Source organism: Martes martes (genome assembly GCF_963455335.1).
Source record: "Martes martes genome assembly, chromosome: 6".
NCBI lineage: Eukaryota > Metazoa > Chordata > Mammalia > Carnivora > Mustelidae > Martes > Martes martes.
Window position 1 is genome coordinate 127,569,645 of NC_137893.1, and position 25,817 is coordinate 127,595,461.

At 42.1% G+C, this 25,817-nt stretch overlaps 1 protein-coding gene across 2 annotated transcripts in view; it reads left to right on the forward strand.

The window, feature by feature from the left end:
• CDYL (chromodomain Y like) overlaps positions 1–25,817 on the forward strand; it is a 181,955-nt gene that overhangs the window by 77,796 nt on the left and 78,342 nt on the right. The gene's annotated exons all lie outside the window — the stretch shown is intronic.

The window sequence follows — 25,817 nt, forward strand, 5'->3', positions numbered from 1 at the left end:
TAATTTAGCTGGATATAGAATTCTTGGTTTCCTTATAGTGTTTTGAATGTGTCATTCCCCTGTTTTCTGCCTACCATTGTTACTGATAAAAAGCTACCCATTAATTGTATTATTATTACCCTACACATGTTACCTTGTTTTTTTTGTCTTTAGCTTCCACTGATATATCTCTAAAGAGTTCCTTAATTGATACTTATTGGGCTTTGTTGCGCTTGAATCCGTAAATGATTGCTTTCATCATATTTGGAATGTTTTCAGCCATTATTTTAAAAATATTTTTGTGCACCATCCCTCTCTGTGTCTCGTTTTCTTTCATCTTTTTTCCTCTTCTTCAGTTTGGATAAAGTCTGTTTGAGCACTCATTCTTCTCCCATCTCAAATTTGTTAGTGAATTTTTCATTTCAATTGTGTTTTTCAACTCTAGAATTTTTGTTTTATTTGATAGTCTGTTTCTTTGTTTTTTGCTATTTGACTCATTTTCATCATGTTTTCTTTCAGTTCTTTAAACATGGTTTTTCTTCCAACTTTTTAAATGTATTTTAATAAACTTGAAGTATTTATCTGCTAAATCCAAATTATGGGTAAACTGAGAGACCGTTTGCGTTGGCAGTTTTTACCTGAGTGTGACTCATACTCTCTTAGTGTTTTACATTTGTTTGAGTATTTTAATTTTTTTCTGGGAATTTTTGTTGTTTCGGTTTTGGGGGTGTGGGGCGGGGGGTGTGGGGGTGTGTGTGTGTGTTTTAAGCCAGTTGCCTGGATGTAATCTGAGCAATCTTGTCAACCCCACATTGTGTGGCCAGTGATTGCTCTGCTCAGCTATCTCCATCCCAGTTCTTATCTTTATTTTTTGGCCAGACTTTCTAGGGGTCAGTCCTCTGTCTGCATAGTTTATCTGTGAGCCAAGTCTTGGTCCAGACACCTCGAGCCCATAAGGCTTCCACCCTCCGCATCATATTTATGTTTGGTTTGGATGTTACATTCATAGTTCAGACAGCTTTCAGGGCTGCCCTAGGTTTGAGTCTGTGTGAGTTCTCTCAACTGTCTACTGTATGCGAGCATGTGGAGCGATCTCATTTCCAGAATCTCACTTTAAATTTCTAACAGTTCCTCCATTCTGTCACCATAGCCAGGACCGCAGCCTCTGGTGAGGAGAGCTGCAGCCTTTTCCTGGCATGGGTTTTCTGCTCTTTGCGTCGTCAACCCCCTTGATAGCCACACTGCAGCCTTTCTAAGGTAGTTTCAGAACTACCTACTGAAAGGTAGTTCAGTGGCAGAATTACCATGCTGTCTGAACTGTGGCAGAAGCAGCCCCAGGCAGCAGGGCCACCGACTTTCTCTCTTGTGACCCAGAGTTCAGCAGTTCTTCATGGGTATATGCTCCTCAGTCAAAGTTGTTTGCTTTTGTTGGATTTGTTGGAGGCCCGAAATGGTGGATTTTGACAACTATCAAGTTTTATAGTTGTTCTTTCTGTGGAAAGGATTTGTCAACCTTTTCTTTCCTCCAGAGCAGGAAGTCCCATTCTTCCAGATCTAATTTGATCCATTAAAGATCAGTAGATGTGATCAGCTGACTCCTCTTTAAAATACTTGGCTCCTGGGAACCACTTTGTTGGTTCTCTTCCAACACCACTCCTTTATTCTTTCTTGGTAATCTCTGCTGGAATCTCTTGTTCTGTCTTCTAAATATGAGTGTCTCAGGGCCCACTCCCCACACTCCTTCCCTTTTCTTTGTTATCCATCTTTACTTTATCTTTACTCCCTTCTCTGTTGGATTTAATGACTTTCAATGCCTACAGATTCCAAATTTCTTTCTTGAGTGTGCATTCCAAATATCTAAATCAAGTGGCCTGTTCCTCATCTCCTCTAAATGTCTTTAAGTGAACTCTTCTGTCTTCTCACATCCCAGTAAATGTCAGCTCCACCTTTTCGTTTACTCGGGCCACGTATCTTGGTTAGCCTTCGCTCTTCACAGTCGTTTATATCTTGCATTCAGCCCATCAGGAAGTCTTACTAGCACTCCTTTAAAATAGACTCCAGATGCAGCAACTACTCACCAGCTGTACTGTATCATCACTCTAGTCCACGGGACACCTTCTCTCACTCGGGTTATCACAGTAGCCTACCAGTCGTTCTTCTGATTCCACAGAGTTGCTGGAGTCATGATTCTGAAATGTAAAATAGATAGCATTCTTCTACCCAAAACCTTTCCATGGCTCCCGTCTTACTGAGAGCAAACCCCAGACAGAGAATTACTACGAGACACCCTCCACTCCCAGCTCGAGCCTTCTTGACCTCGTCTTCATTCGTCCCTTGTTAACTCGGCCAATAGCCTTGCTGTTTGTCACTCGTACTGCCGTGGCTCCCCTCTTCCCGAGCAAGCTCTCCGCCATCACCCTGTCCTCTTCCTGTGGTTTTCTCTTCTTAGCACTTATATAGGTGTAGTATATTCCATATCTCCTTATGTAGTTTGACTTTTTCACTTGAATGTAAGATAATAGAAATACTGTTTTTGTTTCCTCCTGTATCCTCAGCAAAAGATGGTGGCCTGGATGGGATTGACAGATAGTGGAACTGGATTTTAGAATCCATCTGGTTCAGGGGCCTCCAGCCAGACTGTCAGGGTCTCAAGATTAGAATGTCTTATTTGGCAGATCTCAAAGCTCTTTTGTCCCGGTGTAGAATCCGCAAATATTGACTGCTACTTCCATGATAGTTTGTAGCTTGTGTAAAAATTACATTTGGCAGTGTTGCTTCCTTCTACCCTTAAGAAGTGTTACCTAGACAGGCTTTGGAGGAAATATGAAGGGGTACTTTCTCACAAAAAGTACTCGATACCCCGGTCTGGGTCATGCTGTCTCTAGCTTTCATGCCAGTGGAAGAAAACAAAGTTCCCATTACCTTCCCACACTGACCCCGAATTCTTCACTGGCATTATGACAGATGCTGCTGGGAGCCTGCACTGTGGAGTTGGAGCACGACTTCCATAACAGCACCTGGGATCTCTGTGCAGGAGCTGAGATTTGGGGTTTGGGCCAAAGCAATTATATTCTGCTTCCTAAACGCTTTGTTTTTCATTGGTCTGAGTATGTATGTGCAAGAGGATTCATGTGTAGTTTTAATAGTCTTTCGTGGGCTATAGAACAGTTTTGCTGCATTTCATCCCAGAGTGGGTTTTATTCCTCTGGTTAGCAGAGGACTTGGGAGGTTTTCAACAAAAGGCACCCTCTTGATGAATCCACTTGTAATTTAGGAGAAAGCGTTTCATCAAACTGCATCAGTGAACTCTGTCACAGATGTTACTTTTACTGTGTGCCTGGCATATTCCAAATGTATTTAACTTAATTTTGGCATGTCTTGACATTTAAGTTTGGCTTTTTGGGTAGAACATTTAAGGTGTAAAAGTGCTCACTTTGGCAAGGCTTTTATAATTTAAAATATGTGGAGGCTTGCCTTTGTAGTTTCTAACTTTGCTCTTTTGCTATGAAAATAGGACCAGACTCCCAACCTCAGAAATCTTGGTTTATCTATTTTCAGTTCCTGAACAGTTTCGTCTTTGTCTCTATTCATTTAATAAAGCCAGACAGTAAAGCATAGCAGCAAACATTCTGATTCAGAACAGGAATTTCTTTATTATTTCTTCAAGTTCCCTCTTTAGCATTTTTGGTTTGTGTTGTCAGTGAAAACAACAAATGCTTTATTCTATTTTGAGGTATCTGAAGAATAATACGGTTGTTATGAATATGTCTTCATAGTTTTTCAGTTGTAGCAGCTGTGCAGGAGAAGTTCAGATTCACCCTTGTTTATACAATACACACATATAGATTTGATTCAATTTGTGATTTGTTTGTCAAGTATGCAAGAAGCAAGAAGCAAGTGGTTTTATTTTGTACCAGATACTATCCTACTCTTATTCAGAACAAAACACCAGAAATGTAACTTATTGGTAAGATTTCCAAATGGCTTAATCTTTAAAAAAATTTCATCCATTTTTACTTGTGTAAGTCACATAAGAAAAAATGGATAGATATGGGGAGTGTTTCCACTTCCAGTAAAACGAATCCCTTTACTCTGTATGCAGATAGAATTCTGATTCTCATGTTGAGGAAGAGGATGGTATATATAGTCTCCACACACCTTCATGTATATATACACACACACACACGCAGAGGCATTACAGTGCTTGAGAATCTGGTGTACTTATGGGAGGGTTTGGAAAATATGGATAGTGATGATACTCTTCCATGCACTTTTCATGGGGCAGGTGGAAATCCACATTTGCTAGTAACCTAAGTCATGCATTTCTCCTTTGTTTTTGCTCAGAAAATTAACTTGCCATTTAACCCTTTGGAAACATGGCCACTGAAAATTCCTCTACCTTAATTCTACCAACCTATCTCAAGAATAAATTGATGAAGACCTCCTAACATAGGATTCTACGAGTCATTGTTGAAAGAATTAAGCGCTGAGGGAATTCAGCGTCCTTGTTGAAAGAATTCAGTGGGCCTGCAGGTCCCCATCTTCCCATGAGCAGGGCTCTGAGAACCTGCTAGAAGCCCTGGAGTAGGCACCTTCTCCAGGGGTGCCATCACAGAGCCCGCAGCCTGCAGATTTCACCTCATCTGCTCCCCCGTCTGTGCCCGCGAGCGTCTGAGAGCATTTCTTCGGGTTATTTCCTTGAGTTTATTCCTTCACTAAATCCCTGCGTGCTGCGTAAGACTGTTTTGAACCCTTCTTGGTGTTCATTGTTGAGTTGCCCTCCACGAAATAATGCATGCACCCCCTCCGCCGGTCAGAAAGTAGCTTCTTCACACCCTTGTGTGCCTGACAAACAGGTGACATCTTACTTTGGTGAGGTTAAACGTTGTCCTAGGCTTGTTGCAGATTGTGTTTCCTTACCCGAGTTGCTTGCTCATGGTTCTGCTCCTGCTCTGTCACAGTGCCGACCTTACGGATTGGAAAGGGCTCTTTCTGCAATAAGATTAATAGCCTCTTCATCCACGCTTCTCATAGCTTGTCAGTTTTATTTGATGATGGTTCTTTTTATATCTGTCAGTCCATCTAGTCGCGTGTTCTCAGAGCTTCGGGTCGGACCCGCCCCTGCCGGCCTTGGGACTGGGCTGGGCAGGGCCTCCCGCACTCTTGGGCTGTGCGCAGGGCGGGCGGCTCTGCGTGTGAGGACCGTGTGGGTCTCTGAAAGCCCAGCAGCAGTTTCAGATGTTACCTGCCACAAGCAGCTCTTCACTCCCTGATGCATCCCAGGCTGAGAGCTGCCTAGGTTTTTTCCTCTAAAGTTTGTTCAGTGAGGTGTGACTCCCACACAGTGGAGGAGTAAATGTGCAGCTAGATGCATTTGAACAGACGTGTACACCTGTGCCACTGCCGTCCTGCTAGAGATAGAACACGTCCGCTTCAGCGTCCTTGTGCCCCAGGCCCCTCCTCCCACCCTCACTTAGCACCCCACCATGGCCCCCGCCCCCACCCCAGCTGGCTACGGATCCACAGGTAGGTTTTGCTTCTTCTGGGAATCATGGAGGGCAGATCCCATTGTGTCTCGTGTCCTTTGCGGCGTGATCATTTTGGGGTTCAGACACGTTGTTGCACAAATCAGTAGCAGGGCTGTTTTATCGGGAGTGGCAGTCTGTGGTGTGACTATACTTGATTTTGTGAATCCACTTTCCTGTTGATGGGTACGGGACTGATGCACTTTCCAGCTGTGATGACAAAGCTGCTGTGCACATTCTTGTGTGAGGCTTTTGTGGACCTGTGTTCTGCCTCTCTTGGGTGAATATCCAGGAAGAGAATTGCTGAAGTGGGAACCACCAGTTTTCCAGAGTGGTCGTGACATGTTCCATACTCACCAGCAGAGTAGGGCCATCCCCGGTGTTCTGCCTCCTCATCACCATTTACTCTCGTTTTAATTTTGGCCATTGGAGTCAGTCTTGGATGTAGATAACGTAAGCCTTCCAACTTCGTGTGTCTCTTTCAAAATTGTTCTGGCTATTCTAGGTGTAACATTTTAGGGTTGGCTTTTCAATTTCTATTAAAAAAAGGCTTTAGGGATGGTTTTTATTGGGATTGTGTTGCATCTGTATCAATTTTGGAAAAATTGACAAATAATATTGAGTCTGCCAAAGTATGAACAGGAAATGTCTCTCAGTTGATAGGTATTTAATTTCTCTCAGCCATGTTTTGTCATTTTCAGTGTAGATGTTTTAAGGCATTTTTATTAACTATATTCCTAATATTTTGCTTTTTGATTCTAATAAAAATAGAGATTTAAAATTCTTCATTTTCTAAACATTTACTACTATTATATAAAAATTGGTCAGATTTTTAAAAACTTTTTTGATATTCACTTGGTTTTTAAAAATTTTAATCCTGTGACTTTATTAAATTCGTTTGTTTTTCCTAGTAGTTGACTGTGGCTTCCTTTATTTCTGAGTTTTTAAAATCAAAACTAAACATTGACTTCTCCTCACCATTTTTTAATTATGAAAAATTATAAACATCGAAGTTGAAAGAATTTTATAGTGCCCAGTCCATGTTCTTCCATGAACATTCTATTTTTCAGCCCGGTCTCCATCCATCAATCTCTTTTGTTGACATACTTTAAAATAAACACTGACTTCGGGGCACTTCCCCATAAAAAACCTCATTAGCATGCATTTCATTAACTAGAATCCATATTGTTCATAGGTTTTTTCTTTTGGTATAAAATTTTCTAACAAGGTGATACAGGTCTTAGATATGATATCAGTTGCTGAGCTTAACAAAGGCACATATATACGTGTGCACTGCAGAAGTGTTTATCCGGCTAGAAAGCTGTCACCCCAGGAAGTTCACTGATACCCACTCCCAGTCCGTTCCCTACCAACCTTTGATTTTGCTTTCATTTTTTTTGTGTAACATGGTGTAGGGTTTGGGGGGGCTTGTTCAAGAATTTCCATTTAAATGGAATTATGCAATGAGTATTCTCTTGAGTAAGATTTTCTCATTGGGCATGTTTCTGAGGCTCAACCATGTTCTTGCATGTATCGCTAGCTAATTGGTTTCTGTTGTTAGGTGGTGGTGTCTCTACTTACCACACTGTGTCCAGTTACTTGTTGGAACTTTGGGCTGTCTCTGGTTTGGGGCCATTAGAACAGACCTGCTATAAATAGCTTTGTACAAATCTTTTTGTAGACATATGTTTTCATTCCTTTTGAGTAAGTAATTAGGATTGGAATTACTGGATCATAGGGTAGGTATTTGTTTAGTTTTATAAAATGCTGTCAGACCTTTTACCAAAATGGCTGTACCTTTTGAAAATCCTCCCGACGATGGGTGAATATCTCAGTTGCTCATCATTGATGTGTTAGCCATTTTAATGGATGTGTAGTAGTATCTTGTATTTTTTTAAATTTGTATTTTCCTCAGGAACAATTATATTCATCACTTTTCAATGTGTTTATTGGCCATTCATGTATCTTCTTTTGGGAATGTGTGCCCAGATCTTTTACCCACTTCTTAATTCTATTTTGTCATTATTGAATGCTAGGAATTCTTTCTTAGACATCAGGACTAGTCCTTGAAGGTATCTTTAATGGATAGTATATCGCAGTATGTGGATTGTTTTATGCATCTTGTCAATATTGTGTCTTGATGAAGTCTGGTTTATCAGTTTTCTTTCTTCCTTGTTAGTGCTTTTCTGTCACCCACAGAAGCTTTGCCTTCCCCCCCAAGTTGGAAAGTTGACATCCTATAGCTTTTATAATTAAGCCTGTAATACATCTTGAATCAATTTCTATGTATAAAGGTCATGATAATGATTGTGATTCACTTTTTTTTTTTTTTTTTAAACCTATGGATAGCCAGTGCCCCAGCACTGGTTACTAAAAGGACTCAACCAAATAGGTTGCTTTGGAAGCCTTTCTCACCGTAAGTAAATGAACGAATCCTATGGCCGTGACCTGTCAGTGAGAGTCTCCTTTGGGCTCCCTTGCCGTCCCTGTTTCATTGATCTCTCTGTAGACCCTGGGTCTGGGACCATACTCTTTGAAATCTTTTGCTTTATGGTGGTGGGTCTTGAAGTGATGCCTTCTGGCTACTTTTCTTTTTTCCTTCAAGATTTCCTAGGGTTTCTTTTCAGGTTTGTTACCTTTCCGTGTGAGTGTTAAAATCTTTTTGGCAGTTTACACACACAAGTTTGCTGGGATCATTATTGGGATTGTCTGAATCTGTAGATGCATTTGAGAAAATTAATTGCTTAACAGTATTTGTTTTAATTCATGAACATTTTTTCTTTTAGTTTTATTGAGATAGAATTGACATACAGCAGTGTATAAGTTTAAAGTGCACAGCCATAATGTCCTTACATACGTTGCAAAACTATTACCACAGGAAGTTAATAGCCATCATCTCATGTAGATGCAAAAAAAGAGAAAAAAATTATTTTCCTTGTGGTGAGAACTTTTAGGATCTACTCTCTTCGCAACTTTCAAATATACCATACAGCAGTGTTGACTATAGTCATGTTGTACATTAATGCACCAGTACTTCTTTATCTTACACCTTTCGGCCACCTTCATCCAGTTCCTGCCCCTCCCTCACCCCCTGCTTTGAACATCATTTAAGGATGTCTGCGTAGAGGACAGCAGTAATTTCTCCTGCCAGGAGCTGGGATAAGCACACTCACTGACTGTCCTAAAAAATTCAGCTTCCTACGCTCAGTGTCCTCTCCTGTACCCTAATCCATTGTATGGCCCTCGTGTGTCCTCAGGAGGGAACTGGGGCTCCAGGAACTGTGGAAGGAGATGCTGGTACTCTGTTCCAGTTGCTGTGAGTAGCCAGAGTCCTGTTATCTATGACTCCGAGTCCCTTGCCTTCTGCCACATCCATGAAACTGGTAGGCTCACTGGTTAGCTTGCAAATAGGGTAAAATCACAGACCGGTCATGGTTGATAGCAGTTGCAAGCGGAGAAGCTGTAGTTTTCTCAAAGGGGAGAAGGAAAGCCTCGTGGGTCAACTAAGGAGATTGGAGGAAGATCCAGGAAGATCAGTAGCTTGACATGTTGACCACATGCCTGGAAGCAAATGGCCGTCTCCTTTATTGTGTGATAGTGAATGGGAAGTGTGAGCTGCTTGCAGACTGACTCCTGACTGTGTGGTCGTGTTCGAACACGGCTGCCAAACGCTGCTCTGGTTATATATGGTACCTCCTCCCCGGGCAGGAGGACGTGCTCATGGGTTTGGTGGGCAGATGGTTCTGGTCCTTCTCAAACAGCTAAAGGTGGGAAAGTCACAACCACAATGGACAAAAAGCAGGCATATTGTTACAACTTTGGCTGGTTCCCTTGGGAGATGGGGAGTTGGGACTTGTTAAAGCAGAAAGAGCCGGGCAGCCTTGCTGCCCCTTTTCTCCAACACTGTGTCATGCCAACCTCAGGTCCACTGGGACATGACAATAAAAGGCTGAGTTTTTTTGTTTTTTTTTTTTTTCCAGTGGGTCCTGGCTGCCAGGAGGGAGGTTTGGCCCTCTCAGAGAGATTTCCCAGAGACAGACAAATACCAGTGAGAAAACACTGATGAGGCAGTGACTAGTGTTTATCGGGCTTTTGCTGCCCCAGATTGGATTTCCAGCACTGATGAAGGTGACGCGCTAGAGAATGAGAAACCCTCAGAGTTTGAGATAAATTGTTGCTGTTAGCCCTACTGCCTGGAAAATTCCCCCCTGGCCTTTCTGCTAAAACCATGTGAGATGTCAGGACAGTGGAGCATCGAATACCCATAGTTTAGTCACACGCCGTGAAGTTGCTGCTGAGCACGACAGGCCTGAATCAACCAAAATGTGCAAACTCTGTGGCCCCAGCTGGATGAGACTGCTGAAATCAGTGAGGTCGGTAATGGCCTTGCCACCTGCTAAGGGCTTCATTACAGTGGACTGAAAACACTGGAAGTGTGGTTGAGCCAGGAGCAGCCACTGTGCCACTTGAATGGAAGGTGAATGTGCTTATTCACTGGTGCAGCACCTGACCCTCCCTCCACCTCTACTTTGACCCCAGCTTCTTTAGGGAAAAATGTTTAGGGGTCTGGCTGAGCTCTCCCTGTCCCCAAAGGGGACTGTAGGTCATACACAGCCATCCTGGCATTCTAGGGAACTTTGGACAGGGGAGGAGCTCAAACAGTTTTGACTCTTTTGGGTAAAGCCACCCAAGTCTCCATCCTGTCCGTCTTGCAGGAGTAGGTGGTATCTGCATCAGCTGATGGGCTTTGGCCAAGCTTTGTGGAGTGGGGAAAGAAGTTAACATGACCTCCTGGGTGTTGAGCCCATTGGGTCAGTTCAGTGTAGTGTTGCTCTATATCTGAGTGTGTGGTAGGAGTTGATGTATTATTATGTGCTTTGGACGTCCCTGTCCTGTTTCAGGGAGGACTCTCCCAATCAGAAAGAGCTGTGTGTAGATTATAGTATGCCTTTGGCACTATGTAAACTCCTGCACAGTTTGCCAGTAGTCGGTGGGTTAGGGTTTAGACACAGTGTCCCTGCCCTCTGAAATCACAGCTTTCATTCTCTAGGTTGTGTCCTGTTGGTAGGCATGTCAGAAGCCTTGGTCTCCAAAGCCCTGTCTGCGGTCTCATCACCAGCAGGAGTGGCTGATTCATCCCCAACAAAATTGAGAGGTCTCCTTGCTATGGAGAGGTCTTCAGGATTCTGTGGGTAGACTCGTGGTCTGGAACCCCGTATGTACTTGACAATGATTTTTCTCTCCTTAGCTCCCACATGAAAAAGGAGTCCAGCACTTTGTTGGGCTTTGGCTGTTGGAGACAGTGTGTGCCTCACTTGGGCATTACTCCCCTTGGCCCTTTATGTAGGCCAACTTGCAAATCAGCATCCTTGGAGGCCAAGTCTAGCAGGTTGTGTTGGAAGCTGTCCAGAGGTCCGCAGCTGTCTTGGCTGCAGGCACACCCCTTTTGAAAAGCAGCTAGCTATTATTAGCTTGTTCTTACCTTGCTACCAGGCTCTTGTGGAAATTGAATGCCTGTCCCATGGAGGTCTTGTGACTCCCAGGCCCAGTGCTCTCATTTGGAGGTGGTGAATTTGGAGTCACTGACTAACCCAAGGGGAGGGGCCCAGCAGGCCTTGATTGTTAAGTGGAAATGCCACATTGAACTAGATGCCTGGTCCTGGTGGCATGTTAGCTTTATGTGAAAAGTGGGAGGAATCTGTATCCCCCACTCCTGCACTCTAAGCTGAGCCTCTGGCCCAGTAGGACCCTTGATTCACAGAGTCCCCTGAGATGCCAGGCCTGGTTCCCTAATGGTTCAGTTGAGCTGAAAGCCAGTGGTCAGGTCCCGCTGCTGCACTTCACCCTCCCCACCTGTGCTCTTGAGGCGGGAAGGGGTCGCTCTGCTCGTCAGGCACGCCTTGGGGCGGTGCTCCACGCTCGGCTCCGTGTTCCCCTCGGCGAGCCCTGTGAGATTTGCACGGACTCCTGGGCCGTGGCCTGGCCTTCAGTCTGCCCCTTGGAAAACTCTGGACCGTTTTGAGTCACTCGTGTAGATGGCCCTGGTAAGTGCCTGCTCTCTGAGACCAGCGGAATCAGCTGCTGGTTGAGCCCGCACCGTCCAGGCTGTCGTTGTACCAGACGTGACGACACACCCGCCATCACAGGCTGAACTCCTTGTAAAGACTTTCCTGTTTCTCGTGCACACGTGACCACTGCATGTCCAGCGTCTGATTCCTGCTCAAAGTTGACCCACTTTCCCTGACAGAGGGGAGCCACATCATGTGGGCCCTTGTCCCACCTGCCCCCCAGCAGACTGACTACAGGATGCCTTTGGGCCCTACTCACAGCTGACGGGTGCCTCCCCCACTGTTCACACTTTCGGGCTGCGGTGTTGCTGTTCTAGTCTGACCACCCCATGCTGGCCATACCATAGTGACCTCTGAAACTAACCCTTGCCATGTTTCCAAGCTTTCCAGACCACGTGCAGTCTGGCTGTGATGGACCTTTGTCTCAAATGCCACTTAGTAATAGACTTCCACTTAAGGTGTTCAGTGGGCCTTTCGTGCTCCCTGCCGTCCACCGATGGCATATGGCATCATGGAGCAGTGGCATGGCCTCCTCAGAAACCCATGCAAAGAGGTTTCGGACCCTGCTTCCTTCATCTCATCCCCTCCTCCTCTGCGCAGAGCAAAGCAGTTGGCTCACTGAATGCAGCTTTCCCCAGGAAGGGATCATTTCCTCGTAGCTGCTTCCTGGGTTAGGATTAGGACGAAAGTTGTGAGACATTTTCTATACACCCATTTTGAAAATTCTGGATTCCATCCCAATCATTCCTGGGTATCTTTTTTCCCATAACAGCAACCGCAGACTGCCTGGGGTGACAGCTCAGCCAGTGGGGACTTAGGGAATTTGAATTTAATTTTGCTCTAGTTACCTGAAATGTCTTGCTGGACTGATAGGGAGAGCCTAGGTTATTAGGATAATGACCACTTAGTTTAGTCATCTGCCCACTGAGTTCCCAGCAGGGCCCACATTGGCCAACATGGAAAGACATGATGGCTCTTTGTAAGCTGCATAAAAATGCCCTCACTTCTCCAACACCCGGCCCTTCCTTACAGAGGACTGGGGGGCAGGCAAGGTGTAATTGGCAAGCAGGTGCTGTAATGGGAACATGTGGTATTGGAGGGAAGGCACCAGTGCTGACACTTGGGGAGAGAGCACTTTATATCTCTGGAAGCACCGGACACAGAAGGACATTAAAGACCCTTGTCCCTCAGAACCCCCCTTAGAGTCGTCCTCAGTAATGGAAAAGCTTTGGTGTGGTTCTCCCAAATTTTTGCAAGGGACTTAAATGTAACTTTTGGATCTGCCTTCCCGGGCCAGAACATTCTGATGAAGAATTGGTGCCTTCCTCGTCTATCAGAAGCCGCTGAGACAGCTAGTGACACCTTCAGACGTCAGCCCACCTCCGTTCTTACAGCCATCACCATCATTCCTGGAGGGCAGATGACTGCCATCTGGTGGACTAGACAAACTGGACACGTTGGACGGATGGTTCTCAGGCAGTCCCTCCAAAAACAAGGACAAGACAGTTACTTGAACTTAGCCAGCTGGAAAGCTGAGTTGGAGGCACTTTCCATCCTGCCCCCATGATAGAAGGGCCATCTGAGGGAACCCCAGTCGCTGTAAACCACACTTGCCAGAACCAGCATACATACCACTGGGCACTGTGTTTGTATGAAATCCCCAAACTAGCATGTTTCTCTCCCACAAACATGGTGACCTGCACTCCGAGGGTGGTCACTGAAGACCTTGCAGTGTTTTAGGAAAAACAGCCAATAGGTCGTAGAGCCCTCATAAGACGGTGGAGTTCTCCAAAATGAGGCTGCTCTTGATTACTCAGAGCAGGTTGCTGGAGGGATAATCGACTTACTGTGCGTCCAGCCTGTGGACAGTTAGCCCGACTATGGGAGCCATAGAATGGGCAGTAGGAGATTTGTTCCTGCCTTTCTCTGAAGTGGGCAGTAAAAATGTCTTAGCTAGAAAGATCCTCAGTCAGCCTCAACTCACCGCTCAGGGCTGTATGGACGCTGGAGTTGCTCTGGGTTTCCTCCTTGTGGGCCAAGACAGAGCCTGTGCAATTACTAATGAATCCTGTTGTACCTGTATTAATGCCCCAGAGCAAGAGGAAAATCAATTCAGAAACTTAAGGGGAAAGCCATCTGGCTTTCTGAGATAGATCCTGATAGTTTATGGGATTTGTTCAGCCAGCTGGATCCAGGACACTGGAGGCATGGTTAAAGACAGGACTGCAGGGTAGCTCATTCTGATGCCTGGAGTCCTGCAGATAGTAGCTTTAATTAAATGTTGTATGAGACAAAGTGAATGGATTTGGTCCCAGCCTTTAATGGTCAGATTGCTCACACCAGCTGATGGAGTGGTATACGCAGGAAATTTTGCCAGAAGCCAACACAGTGTGAATATAAGGGGTGGATACTGTTGGGGGACAGTCCTCAAGGGATCTCCATATGCATTTTCCTCTGCACTTCTGTATGTCTTGGGAATAGAGACTGTGCATTTGTCCTGGACTCTGTTCAATTATATTGGTATAGCCAACAGTCTTGGAGACAAAGATAGTGTCTCCCTTCAGACCTTAGGGAAGATTTCCTTACAGCTCTGGATGATCGAGATAGGCCAGGCATCCTAACTGGTTGCTGAAAGATTTTGGTTTCCCAAGCTGAGAGTTTCTCTCCTGTCCTGCCTGCCCACTGATGAGCAGTTGTGACCTGGCCCTCTTTCTTTAGCCGTGTAGGAATTTGGGCTCAGGTAACTGGTACAAGCAAAGAATGATACCCTGATAATTGCTGTCGCTCTCAGTGAGAAAGTCTGTCTCTGATGAGTCTTGTCTTATACCAGCATTCATGAAAATGGCAAAAGTTAGCTTGGTAGGTTACAAATAGGTAAATTTTCAGGTAAAAACTCTTCTTAGTTGTCGGAGGTCTGTTGCAAAAAAAAAATTCTTCCAGCTCTCGTTTCTCTGAAAAAGTCTTTATTTTATGGCTGCCTTTCTTTAGACAGCTTTTATGAGATTAATTCACATACCAAACAGTTTGCCTGTTGAAATTATACAGTTCAGTGGCTGTTGGTTTGTACAGTGTTCCCTCCACCACCACAGTCAACTTTAGAGCATTTTCATCACTTCAGAAAGAAACCTATATCCACTGGCTATCACCTGCTTACATCCCCAGCTCCATGGCCGCCTCTCCCCACCGTTGCCCCCCACTCCAGCCCTAAGCAACCACTAATTTGTTTTCTGTCTCTATAAAATCACCTGTTCTGGACATTTCTTAGAAATGAAATCATATAATATTATGGTCTTTTGTGACAGGCTTCTTTTATTATAGCATAATGTTTTCAAGGTTCATCCATATTGTAGTATATGATAAGGACTTTATTTTACAGCTGAATAATATTCCCTTGTGTAGGCATATATAAACTGTTCGGTTTATTCAGTCATAAGTTAATGGACTTTTGGGTTATTTGTACCTTTTTACTGTTATAAATAATGCTGCTATAAACTTTTATATACAAGTTTTGCTGGGGACAGAAGTTTTCTTTCTCTTGGGTAGATACCTAAAAATGAAATTGCTGAATTGCTGGGTCATGTGGTAACTGTATATTTAACTTTTGGGGGAGCTGACAGATTGTTCTTACAAAATGGCTGTGCCGTTTTACACCCCCCACAAACAGCATATTAGATTCATTTCCTCTACATACTTGTGAGCACTTACCTTTTTTTACATAGTCACCCTAGTGGGTATGAAGTGGTATCTCCTTGTGGTTATGGTACCCATTTCCCTAGTGGCTCACGATGTTGCGCATCTTTTCATGTGCTTATTGGCCATTTGTATATTTTCTTTGGAGAAATCTCTATTCAGATCCTTTGTCATTGTTAAACTGGCTTATCTTTTTGCTATTGAGCTATAAAACCTTTCATATTCTCGATAAAAGTCTCTTACTAGATATAATTTGCAAAAATGTTCTCCCATTCTGTGCATTGTCTTTTCACTCTCTTGGTGGGGTCCTCTGAAGCACAGAAGTGTTTCATTATTGACGTTCAATTTATTCTTTTCTTGCTTTCTCTTTTGGTGTCATATCTGAAAAACCATTGACTAATGCAGGGGGCACAATGATTTGCACATAGTATTCTAACAGTTTAATAATTTCAACTCTTACATGTAGATCTTGGATCCATTTGAGGTAAATTTTTCTATGGTGTGAGGTAAGAGTCCCAACTTGATCCTTTCACTGTGGAAATCTAGTTGTCCCAGTATTATTTGTCCAAGACTGTTCTTTTCCGTCATTGAATGGTCTTGGCATGCTCGTAGAAAACCATTTGACCGTTAAACAAAATCGTTAAACAAGGATTTATTTCTGGGCTCTCTTTTCTGTTGCATTGGTCTCTGTGTCTGTCTGTATGCTGGTTTCACACACTTTTTGATTACTGTAGTTTTGTATTAAGTTTTGACCTCCAGAAGTGTGAGTCTAACTTTGTTGTTCTTTTTCAGGATTGTTGTTCTTTTGAAGAGCTATTCTGAGTCCCATGCAATTCCATATGGAATTTAGGATTAGCATGCCACTTTTCTGCAAAGAAGTCAGCTGGAATTTTAGTAGAGATTGCATTGAATCTTTAGGTCGGTTTGGAAAATATAATAATAGTAATATTGTTATTTATCCTGATCCATGAACATGCAGTTCTTTTCCATTTAATTATTTCTTTGTTTTAACAGTGTTTTATAAATTGAATGTTTCTGTGTAACAGACTTGTATCTTTTTTGTTAAATTTATTTCTAAGTATTTTTTCTTTTTTGATTCTATTATAAATGGACCTGTTTTCTTAACTTCATATTTGGTTTGGTCATTGCTACTGTATACAGTGGATTCAGTACACTGTGTACAGTTTATTTTTGCATATTGATTTTTGTATTCTGTGATCTTGCTGAACTTGTTAGTTCTAATAGTTTTTATTGGACTCCTTAACGTTATTCTATATAGATCACGTCACTTGCAAGTAGAGATAACTTCTTCCTTTTCAGTCCGGATGCTTTTTTATTTCTTTACTGATTACATGGGTAGAACTCTAGTACAGTGTCTTGTAGAAGTGGCAAGAGCACACATCCCTGTCTAGTTTCTGATCTTAGTGGGGGAAGCATTCAGTCTTCCACCATCATGTGTGATGTTAGCTACGTGGTTTTTGTTGAGGCCTTTATCAGGTTGTGGAAGCTTCTGCTATTTCTAGTTTCTTGAGTGTCATGAAGATGTATAAAATTTTCTCAAGTGCTTTTTCCCACATCTATTAAAATGAGATTAAGAAAAAAAAGAAATGTGATTTTTTTTCCTCTTTATTCTATTAATGTATAGTAAATTACGTTGATTAATTGATTTTCAAATGTTAAGTCAACCTTACATTTCTGGGATGAATCCTTCTTGACCATAATCTTTTTTTTACATATTGCTGGATTAAACTGTTAGTATTTTGCTGAGAATTTCTGCATCTAAATTTATAAAAGAACTGATCTCTAACTTTCTTATTATGTCTTGGATTTGTTATCAAGGTAATACTGGCCTCATAGAATGAGTTGTGATTATTGGAAAAGTTGGTCTTCATCTTTCCTTTAAAAATTTGGTAGAATTCACCAGAGAAGCAATCCAGTCCTGTGCTTTTTTCTTTGTGGGAAGTTTTTGTTTTGTTTTGTTTTGGTTTTGGTTTTTTGTTTTATAAATTCAGTCTTCTTATTTGTTATAAATCTATTCAGGTTTTTTAAGTCAGTTTCAGGAGTTTCTGTCTTTCCTGGAATTGCTCATTTCATCTAAGTTAACCAAATTGTTGGCACACAGTTGCTCATGGTATTATAATTCTTTTTATTTCTGTACTGTTGGTAGTTCCCTTTTTCATTCCTGATTGTAGTAATTTGAATGTTCTCTGTTTTCTTGATTAATATAACTAAAGTTTAGTCAGTTTTGTTGATCTTTTCAAGGAAACATGGTTTTGTTGATTTTTTTAAAATATTTCTTTTCTATTCTTTGTTCTATGAACTTCTACTCTAATACTCATTATTTTCTTCCTTTTGTGCATGCTTTGGGTTTGGTTTGCTCTTTTCCAGTATCTTTTTTTTTTTTTTCTTTTAAGATTTCATTTATTTGATAGGAGGAAGAGCCAAGGGAGAGGGACAGACAGACATCATGCTGAGCAAGGAGCTGGCACCAGGTCAGTCCCAGAACCCTGAGACCATGGCCTGAGCCGAAATCAGGAGTCTGACACTTAACTGACTAAGCCACCCAGGCACCCCTTTCAGTGTCTTAAGGTGGATGGTCAGGCTATTGATTTGAAATCTTTCTTCTTTTTCAATGTAAGCAATTTACAATTATAAATTTCCTTTTCATCTCTGTATGTTGTGTTTTTGTATTTATCTTTAGGGATTTTCTAACCCTTGTGATTTCTTTTTTGCCCCACAGTGGTGAATTTCTCAAGACTTTTCTGTTAATTTTCATTTTCACTCCATTTTATTGGCAGTGAGACTTTCTGTAACTTCAGGGCGCCTGCATGGCTCAGTTAAGCATCTGCCTTCAGCTCCGGTTTTGATCCTGGGGTCCTGGGATCGAGCCCCACATCAGCCTCCCTGCTTGGCGGGAAGCCCGCTTGTCCTTCTCCCATTCCTCCTGTTTGTATTCCCTCTCTTACTATCTCTCTCTGTCAAATAAATAAAATCTTTAAAAAAAAAAATGCTTTGTATGACTTGAGTCCCTTCAAATTTACTGAGGCTCATGTTATAGGCTGGCAGAATGTTCCATGTGTGCTTAAGAAGAATCATATTCTGCTGTTATTGGAAAGAGTGTTCCCTGGAGATGTCTGCTGGGTCTTGCTTGTGTATGGTGGTGTTCTGGACTTCTCTTACCGTGTTGGTTCTAATGTTTACTCTATCCATTACTGAATGTGGAAATTGAAATCTCCAGCTCTTACTACTGAATTGTCATTTCTCTTGTTACTCTTTTGTCAGCTTCATGTGTTTTGTTCACTTTTATTAGATATGCTCGTAACAGTTATATATTTCTGTATGTTACAGACCCAGCAGCAGAGCTGTGTATATGTTGTTTTATACAGTTGCTTTTTAAGTAAGAAGACTGCAGAAAAATACGCATCTTAAACTTTTAGAATTACATAATTATCTTTACCAGTCCTCTTTGGGTTTTTGTGCATGAACTCTGGTTTATCTGTTTACAGCCCAAAGAGCCTCCTTAGGCGTTTTTTGTAAAGCAGTTCTTCAGGCAACAAATTTTGCTTTTATTTATCTGAGAGCATCTTTATTTTGTTTTCATTTTGGGAGAGGGGGTGTTTTGTAGACTTATTTCTTTACAGCAGTTTTAAGGTTCCCAGCAAAATTGAGCAGAAGGAACAGAGTGTTCCCGTGTACTTCCTGCCCCACTACACGGACATCCCTGACCGGAGTGATGCATTTGTTACAGTTGATGATCCTGCACTGACAAGTCCTATCACACAAAGTCCATAGTTTACCTTAGGGTTCACTCTTGGTGTTGTACGTTCTGTGGGTTTTCACAAACCTATAATGACATTTATCCACCGTTATTGTATCATAGAGAATAATTTCACTTCCCTCAAACTCTTCTGTGCTTCATCTAGTCATCCCTCTTTCCACACCAACCCAGACGAACACCCATCTTCTTGCAGTCTTGATGGTGCTGCCTTTTCCAGAATTGTCATACAGTTAGAATCACATAGTATCGACCCTTTTCTGTTTTCATTTTTGAAAGATAGCATTGCTGGATATAATCTTTGCTGATATTGCTTTCTTTTGGTACCTTGAATGTTGTCCCACAGCCTTTTTCTTCCATTATGTCTGGTAAGAAGTTAGCTGTTAATCTTACTAGAATTCCCTTGCAACTGAGGAGTTATTTTCCTCTTGCTGCTTCCAGGTTTTCTTTACCCTGACTTTTGGTAGTTTAACTATAACCTGTATTTTTGGATCTCAGCATTTATCCTAAACTTGGGGGAAGTTTTCAGTCATTTTTACAATATTTTTCTGCTTCTTCATTTCCTTGTGTTCCCCATTGTACAACTGGTGTGCAGACGCGTATCTCACATTTCTTTGGCTCCATTTCCTTTCTTTATTCTATTTTCTCTCTTCTTTGTATTACATAATTTCCATCCCTTTTTTGCGGGGGGCAGGTTGATTGGTTTTTCTACCAATTCAAATCTGTTGAGCAACCATAATTAACAAGTTTTTCCTTTTAGGGGCTCCTGGGTGGTTCAGCCTAGCTGAGTGACTCTTGATATCGGCTTAGATCATGATCTCAGGGTCAGTGAGCTTCAACTCCATGTCAGGCTCTGTGCTGGGCATGGAGCCTGCTTAAAATTCTCTCTCTCCTCCTCCCTCTGCCCCAGCCCCACATCCTCTTTTTTTTTTTTTTTTTTTTTAATTCTTTCAGTCTTTGTACATTTCAACTCCAGAGTTTCCATTTGGTTCTTTTTGCATCTATTTCGATAATGATATTCTTTGAGGTGATACTGTCTTCATACTTTACTTCTGTAAGCATGATGTTCTTATCTGAAGTCTTTGTTGGCTGTACCTGGTATCTCTCTTTTCCCAAGCAGTTTCCACTGCCTGTTTTCCCTGGTGTCTAGGCCACTTGTTCCTGTGTGTTTTCATGACTTGTGATTTTTTTGAAAACCGGACATGGTGGGTTATAAATTGCAGCAGGTCCATGTATTGGTTTGTCTTCCCCCTCTCTGGGACTTAACTTTTGTTGTTACTTGCTTGGTGGTTTGTTTCGTGACTTGACTAGACTATTTTAGTGAAATCCATTACCCCTACTCTGTGAAGACTTCCAGGGACTCCTCGGTGGGCACATTCTTGAGCAAGTCCTGGAAAATAAAGGGGTTTCATAAGGCTCTCCTTGACTCTCTCCTTCTCTGGTTCTCTAAGCTGCTACCTTTATTTGGTATTACACCTAGCCTGTTGGAATCAACAGATACTGGTTAGCCACTCTCTTGTTTTTGTTTTGTTTTGTTTTCACAACATCTGGTGCCTCAGTTGCTTAGCAGTCTGATCCAATTAAATTTGGGTAGGGGTGGTTCCTGAGACCAGTCCTTAAGATTCATTGTATCCTAGGAGGGCTCTTATTAGCTGGCCTTCCCTGGTGACTAGGTGAGTTGTGGTTTAGCTTGTTGCCCTTCATTATCATTTTCAAGAGCATCCTTAGGTTTTAACTAACACAGTCAGTTATTTTGGGGAATAGCTCTTTTCTTAGGGATTACCTCTTCCCCAGGACAAAAATCTCTGAACCACTAGTCTGGGTAGTGGCCTCTGATTTCTCAGCTTGCCTCTGCCAACAGAAAACATCTCCCCTAAGAGTGACTTGGGGCAGAATTGGTCACAGTCCCTAGTATTTTTGCCCTGTTACCCCTGGAATAAAGCCTCCTTATGAATAGGGGCAGGGTAGAGGAAATGAGTCCCTCATCTCTCAGTCATACTCATAAAAGGTTTTTACCTCTTCTGCTTTGAGTGGGAGAGGAGGAATGCTGGTAGCCTCTTTCCTGGTGTCATTTGATAAGCCTTGATTGGGAGCGAGAGCCTGTATCCTTAGCTGCACTCAGGGTGAGCTCCTGTCACACTGAACAGGAGGGTAAGTGGGGAAAGAAGTGGGTCTTGGCTCTGATGCCGTAAACTCTCTGTTCTTACTGAGTGTTAGTAGACTTTCTTGAATAAGTGTTCCTTCATTTGCTCAATGGCCTTAGGACAATTTCCAGAGACTTTAGGTTTTTGTGATTTTGTTGTTGTTGTTGTTTTGGGGGGGAAGTTGTTTGTTTTGGCTTTGGGGTGATTTTTGTTTGTTTGTTTTGTCTTCTTGGTAATAGTTTTCACCAGCTTTGCTTATATGGTTGAAGAATGTGTTTACAGAGGTCCTTATTTATACTGCCATCCCAGAATTGGAACTGTACCTTTGCTTTTGAAATATATATATTTTTTAGATAAAGAATCTGAGTTGACAGGTTTTTCCTTCAGTGTTTTTAATATGTTTCTTTGTCTCCTGGCACCCATGCTTGTGGCTCTGTCTATAATGTCTTCTCCTACCCTCTACCCCCTGGCTAGTTGGTGTTAGCCTTTTTCTTGTTTGTTTGTTTGTTTGTTTGTTTGTTTTTAGGTTTGATTGTGATGTCCATTGGTATGGTTTATGCTGAACACCTGCTTTCCTTCCAAGAATCTGAAATTTTGATCCATGCCCCTGTGGCCAGCCCCTAATTAAAAAGATTCTGGGCAGGAAGTATGTAATGAGCTTCTCCGGTAGACAGCATTTTGCATGTGTTATGACAACTTGTTGCTGGAGGAATGAATCGCATCCTGTGTGACTCCCCTAGGAGAGGACCCTTGCAAGCCTGCGCTCAGTTTCCCTCAGACTTTCCCCCGCATGCTTTTCCCTTTGCTCATTTTGCTTAGTGTCCTTTCACTGTGTTAGATCATAGCCATGAATGAGACTGCATGCTGAGTCCTCTGACTTCTAGTGAATTCTCAAACCTGGAGGTGGACTTGGGTGTCCCCAACACACAGTTGTTTTCCTCTAGCCTGTTGTAGTTCAGGAGTCCACCTGGGATTTGAGAGGGTTTATAACATTGTTTCGGGGGACTCCCCCTTCTGTGGGGCCTTCCTGTCTGTGATCGCCACAGATTTCTAGTGCTCTGTCGACTCCTGACTCTGCCTTCTGACTCCCAAAGCCTGGAAGACTGCACTTTCTGCATGAGTCCTACCAGCAGCAGACTGGGGAGTATAAGAGCCTTTGGGTTCCCTTGTTTAAAGGGCCCATTCCCCCATCCCCCATGTTCTACCAGCTTTTGGTTTCTTTACAGTGTTGTCAAATATTTATGTTTATATTACTCCTTTACTTGTTACAGTGGAGCTGCCTGTGTTTTTAATAGTTAACAAACATTCTTAGTAATTCAGGCAACTTATTCCTGTTCTTAATAGTAAACACAGCTCTCAAATGGCTGGTGAAACCCATATCTTCCTCGAATGAAGAGCTGTTACTTTTCAAAGATCTGCTAGAATTCTTTGATAAAAGCAGGGTTTTTGTTTATTCATTTTTTCCATAGTGATGCTCTGTTGTTCCAAATTTTCCAGCCATTGGTCTAAGACCCAAACCTGAGAAAAGCTTTCAGCATTTCTTGTGGTTTCAAAGTTATCCTGGCAGCTTGCTTCCCACTGTTCTGGCTGGGAGGAATCAAGGCAAGTATTAGCAAGCAGCATCTCGCTGACAAGGTTATCGATGATGATACAATGTGCCAAACTTTTCCTACTGTGAGTATTTTGCAACTTTGGTCTTTTCTTATAAGCTGATATATTTGCATGCCTTGTCCTGATATAATTCCTAGGCTGTTTGGTATTTAATGTAGCAATAGCAGATTTACTCTTTCTTTCTTCCTACTTATCTTCAGCTCTTTAACCAGTTTGGGCTTCTCTGTGGGTTTTTGTTCCTGTGTCAGGGAACCTTTGTCCATCCTTTTCTGGCTCCTGCAAATCTATAGCACATTTCAGCACATTCCTGGGACCACAGATACTAGGATGTGCTCTGAGGTAGGTGAAGTGAATTAGGTCTTTGGAATGATCTTTTGATTAATTTCACTGCTTTGCAAACCACCAGAGGACAATGTAATGTCGAGGAAATCCTTGTTTTATTTGTGTCACATCTTGGCTTTTTAGATTGAGTTTTAGAAGGAAATTCCTAACAAAAAGAACTTTGGTCAGTTTACTGTGCCCTAGGTAGTCAAAGCTATTGAGATTCGGATTCACCAGAATTTTACTGCACCTGTGATCGTGGGTAACATAGCAAAACAACCTAGGTAAGATTTTCATGCCGTTCTTTCTTCATTTTGTCCTGGGCTTTTAAGAGTCTTCGTAGAACTTGTCTGCGGTTCTATACTTCTGTGTTAAGTTTGTTTGCTATAAAATTCTTTGCAGTGCAGTTCTGTAACTAGAGGTGGATACCTGTGCATATAGTTTAAAAAGAGGTTAACTGAGACAAGTTTTCAGAAACAGCTATGTTAGCAAGGAGAGAAAGAACCTAAGAGGAAGGGACTGAAAACCTGAAGAAAATTTATTTGTTTTTCTCTTGTGATCAAGGTTTTCCTCCCTCAACCCCATAAAAGTGCTCTGGAAGTAATTTTAGGCTTAATAGTATGGTCAAATATTTTTAAATCTGAGTGATGATGCCTTTTTGTGGGAGACTAACATTTTAGCCACTCAGACTGAGAATCAATAGGACTTTTCCTTTAAGCTTTCAAAGGGGGGGAAGAAGGACATGTGACCTTAAATGGTGGGGAGAGGGTGTCATGTACCCAGTTTAGTCTGAGTTGGTATTAGAAGACTGTGGTCATTGATCTAAACCTCCCAACCCTGCATCTAGTGCCTGGAGTGACTCTTGTAGACCTGCCACTTGAAAGGCATGATTGCTGTCTCCTTGTCAGCTGTATGTGTCTTGTCAGTTTACAAAACCATGTTCCCCCTGAGAATTAGTAGGACAGCAGTCTGCAACCTGAATGTCCGTCCTATGTCCTCTTGCTTTCTCGATGGCCCCAGCAAACTGTGGCCTGCAGGTTAACTAAAAGAATGGTTTTTACCCTTTTAAATAGTTGAGAAAAATCAAAAGCTTAATATTTCATGATACCAGTAAATTATAAAACATAATTTTAGTGTCCATAAATAGAATTGTTTTGCTTTTAATGTCTTCTCTTTTACATGTTGTTTGTGGCTGTTTTTGTGCTACACTGACAAAAATTCAGTGGTTGGGAGCCCATATGGCCCATGTGCCCCTTTACCTAAAGTTTGTGAACCTGCAGTTTCATGGGTCCTCTGTTACTGGCTACCTTCGGTGTCTACACAAAGTCTGACCACTCAGTATACATAAAACATCGAATCTAGCGTACCCCAGCTGCTGAGAGAGGGGCAGGCCTGCTGGGGGCTGGCAAGGGAAGGTTCCCAGGGGTTACAGCCCTAGAGAGGAAACACCAGTGAAAGGACAAGGGGAGCAAGAATGTCATCCTCTTTTACGAGCTCTCTCTCCAGCTTTAAGAAAATGGAGGAAAGGAAAATTGGGTGCTCTGGTGTAGTATGGTTTAGTTGACCCTTGAACAACATGGGTTTGAACTACACAAGTTCTCCTATACACAAATTTTTTTCTGATAATTACTACACAGTATTATGAATGTATTTTCTCATACTTAAAACTTTTCTTAGTAACATTTTAATATTTTCTTTAGCTTCCTTTATTTTAAGAATACAGTATATAATACATATACAAAATACGTGTTAATTGTGGATGTTATTGGTAAGGCTTCCAGTCAACAGGATATCAGTAATTGTTCTGGGGGGAGTCAAAAGTTATATGCAGATTTTTTTTTACTGCCTTGGAGGTGAGGGTTGGGGTCCCTGACTCCTGTGTTGTTCAGCTGTACTTCATGCTTCTGGAACAGAAATGGAGTTAGAAAGAAAATAAGTATTAAAATGTAGTTTCCTCTTAGGAGAGAATCTCTTTACCCCTTTAAAACTTTTAAACTATTTCTGCTATGAAATTGATTCATGTGGAATTTTCCAGAAATACATCTTTTACTTATATTGAAATACTTAAGCCCTTATGTAAAACTTTTCAAAGCAAAGGAGCGGGGGAAAAAATCACTTTCAGAGCTTGCCATGCTATATTATGGACTGTGTGGACTTACATATGCAGGTCCAACATTAGTTATTAAGTAATAATCTACAGAGATTATTAGTTATCTCTATAGAGATCTGTTAGGCATGAAATCTACCACCTGCTGAAACAAGTCCTTTCTTTACCCTTAATCCTTTTTGCACGGAAGCAATAATGTGTATTTAATTTTAGACCTTTCTATAGTTAAGGGCTTTAATTTCCCATATCCCAGGTAGAAATATTGGAGAGTTTTTGATGAGGGTGGATTTTGAGAGTAGGGGAAATGATGAGGTAAGTTGTTCTCCCATTCTCCAGAAGTGTCTATTGTTGTACTCTAAATTAGCCTCTGTTATTTTGGAATGTTGGAGAACCAGGTTTACCATTATGTCCTCTGACCTGACTTGTAGCTTTGCCAGAAATTTATTGATGTTCTTGGTAATTGATGGGCTTAGACATTGCATCCTTAACTAAAGAGCTGCTCTGTGGCTGTAGGCCTCTCCCTACAAGGTACAGAGATGCATGCTGCTGCCGGGGAAGCAGTGGTTTTTATGTTAATAACTATAGAGAGGTTCCAGC